Raw genomic sequence first — 3,429 nt, forward strand, 5'->3', positions numbered from 1 at the left:
TTAGGCTCTTTTGGCCTGCAGCATTTCGATGAGAAGGTTATTATAGGGCACGTCCCCATTCACATGCTTGCAGTACAGGTAGTCTTCTGCCTGCTTGCTGATTGCCCGGATTTCTGGTAGCCGAAGAAGTAGCTGCCCAAATTTCTCAGTTTGTTGTGGGTAGTTGCAAACTGTGTAGTCCAGCAGGGAAGCATTCACCTGCTCTTGGACACCTTCCACCAGCTGGAAGTTCTCAAGATTCTTGACATCTAAGCTGAACAGAACCAAGAACTTGTGACACACAAACTCTCTCTGATCGAACTGGAGGGAACGGAGTCTCACCACGAGCTCCTGTGTGAGACTCAGGAGGTTGTTGAATGAGACTTCGGTGTTTGAGATGATGGTGGAATAGTCGACATGTTCTCCAGTAACCAGGAAGATTGTCTCTTCCTTCCCATGCGCCACTTGCCGGTAAATGTGATCGAGGATCAAGAGCTCACTCCAGCAGTTCTGAAGCAGCTTCATTTGGTCATCAACCTTCAGCTCCCTAAAGAAGATACTGCTCCTGGCCCACTTAACAATGGAGAACAGGGTCTGATCCGCCATTTTGCACAAAAGCCCAAATGCGCTCAGCTTTTCCTGCTTGTTTCGGTTACTTTGCTCTTGCTGTAGGTAAGCCATGATCTTTGCTTGAACTTGAGGCTCATCTGGTTCACACTTCAAAAGTTCCAGGATCAGATGTGGGATGCTTGCCGGGGAACTTGTCTGGTAACCATCCATGTAGGAGTAGCCCATCATTGACTCAGGAGAGCTGGAGTAGGGCTCTGGATACTCAGACTTGATGGCCCGACTAGGAAGGTGACCATATGGTTGGTAACAATGCAGGCTGCTGCGAGGTGGCATTGTCATGCTAATGGGAGATGTGACAAAGGGACTTCTGTCATAGTCTGTCAGAGGCAAGGCTACATGGCTCATAAGTAGGCTTTTGAAGGCTGAATGAATGTTCTGAATTGCAGAGGTCTAGTCTGAGGGCATTGCTTGGATCACCTGAGACAGGGCTTCCAGCTTAAGTCCATTGGCTCGAATGAGGGCTTTCTTCTGTTGCTTCAGGGTCCTGTCTCTCTTGTACATTGGCCCAAACTTATTTCTGCCTCCTCGAATGCGGTCGGCTCTTACAGCTTCCAGCTTCATTCCAACATCGATGCACTTTTTGAAACGACAGTAGTAGCGTTTTCTCTGCGTTTTGTCAATTTGGCAATTCTGGTTCTCTATGCATGTGTACCTTTTTCGGTTTTGGACAGTTCACTTAAAAAAACCCTTGCAACTCTCGCAGGTAAGGAGACCATAATGATACTCGGATACTTTATCGCCACACACAGGACATAGCTGTTCCAGATCTTCATCATAGGAGTAACTCACCATTTTAAATTGAGACACTTGCATGTTTTCCGGCATCTGTCCCTGTTCCCCATGCGATCGGACCAGTCCTGGGGCTTCTGTCTCCACTTTGGGCAGCATGTCAAGGCGGCTGCGGACAGAAATGGGGCGTCGATGTTGGTCCGGAAGCCCAGCACGTTTTTTGCGGAGTTGTTCCTCAAGTTTGGGGGTGTGGCGAGTCTCTGCTCCTGGTGCAGACGCTTTCTGGTCCTACGTATCTACGTGTACTGAACTGATAACACGACGTATCATCTAGTTCTGAAGCCCCGGGAGAGTGTTATATTTTTGCTCTAAAGTACTCCTCCCCTGCAGGGAAGCGACAGCTCTGGATAGGAGAATTAAAACTGGTGGCCAAAGCAGAATTCCTTAGACAAGTTATGTTTAGAAAACAACTAGATTTTCATTTTCACTGAAGGTCAGTAGTAAGATATAGGTCTTATTATGAAGAAGATGGAGCACAGAAAGCCTGGATTATTTCATAAACAAAATAATGTTTTTATTTTAGAAGAACAGCTAGGGAGGATGCCCAAGAAGGTATAAAAAATTGGTGTCAGAAGAATTGACATGAGCATGATATTGAAAACTAGTGACAGGAGGAAAGGTCAGGCTATAGGTACACTGTAGATATGGAACAGCAGATTACCGCTTTATGCCATTCTTCACAGTTTCAGGTAATATGCACATATCTCAATTATTTTCACTGTCCAATAAACACTCACATATTCCACCTTCTGTTATTCTTTCTTTGGAGAGGTAAGGTCAAAGAGGAGAAGATTTGATACCATTACAGATCCAAGGTAGAGGGGTAATGGAAAGTGAAATGCAAAGAGGAGGTATTCTCTTTCCGAACTAATTAACGAAGTCTTCTACTTGGCCAAAATGAACCAATCTAAACCTGTGCCTGTTGCGTGGGTGATACATAGGGCTCATGGCTTGAAACTGTTTTCTCCATGTCCTTTATTTCTCCCAATAATCCCTGACACTATAAGGTATAGGAGGCACCTCACTAAACCTGATGGTTTCTATAACTGAAGGAAGAGCTAAGAACTGTGCATGGTGTCTTAGTTACTTTTCTATTGCTGTGAAGAAACATCATGACCAAGGCAACTTTTAAGAGGAAACATGTCATTGAGGGAATGCTTATAGTTTTTGAGAGTGAGTTCATGATGACCGTGTTAGAAAGCATGGCAGCAGCCAGGTATATCTCTGAGGCAGTAACAGAGCTCTCGTTTTGCAACAACAACCTCAAGGTAAAAGGGGTGGGGTGGAGGAGAGTGGTGTGGACTTTTGAAACCTCAAAGCCTACTCCCAGTGATGCACTTCCTTCAATAATACCATACCTTCTAATACCTCCTAAACAGTTTATTAATTGGGGACTGTATTAGTCAGGGTTCTCTAGAGTCACAGAACTTATGGTAGTCTCTATTGTAGTAAAGGAAGTTATTGATGACTTACAGTCTGTAGTCCAACTCCCAACAATGGTTGGCAGCAGCTGTGAATGGAAGTCCAAGGATCCAGCAGTTGCTCAGTCCCACAAGGCAAGCAGGCGAAGCAGAGTAAGCCTTCCTTCTTCCAATATCCTTATATAGGCCTTCAGCAAAAGGTGTGGCCCAGATTAAAGGTGTGTGCCCCCACACCTTTAATCCCAGATGATCTTGAACTCATAGATCTTCCTATCTTAATCTTCTGGGATTCATAGCCACTATGCCTCAAGATCTCCATGCCAAGATTCAGGTCAGAAACTTGTATCTCTCAGCCTCCAGATTAGGGCCACAGATGAGCCTTCTAATTCTGGATTGTAGTTCATTTCAGATACAGTCAAGTTGACAACCAGGAATAGCCACTACAATCCACCCCTTGTCAACTTGACACAAATAATATCTCATGTCTACATGAAACAATAACAAAATCATGAATATGCCTAACATGATATAACTATTCCTCCTACAATCGCAAACGCATTTGTAAATTTACAATGGGGCAATGTCCCTTGGGAACATTCTTTTAGTGTCT

The 3,429-nt window shown here is 44.6% G+C and overlaps 1 pseudogene; it reads right to left on the reverse strand.

The window, feature by feature from the left end:
• LOC116082351 lies at positions 1–1,512 on the reverse strand (annotated as a pseudogene).
• Between the last annotated feature and the right edge of the window lie 1,917 nt (positions 1,513–3,429).

Source organism: Mastomys coucha, unplaced genomic scaffold, assembly GCF_008632895.1.
Source record: "Mastomys coucha isolate ucsf_1 unplaced genomic scaffold, UCSF_Mcou_1 pScaffold7, whole genome shotgun sequence".
Lineage (NCBI taxonomy): Eukaryota > Metazoa > Chordata > Mammalia > Rodentia > Muridae > Mastomys > Mastomys coucha.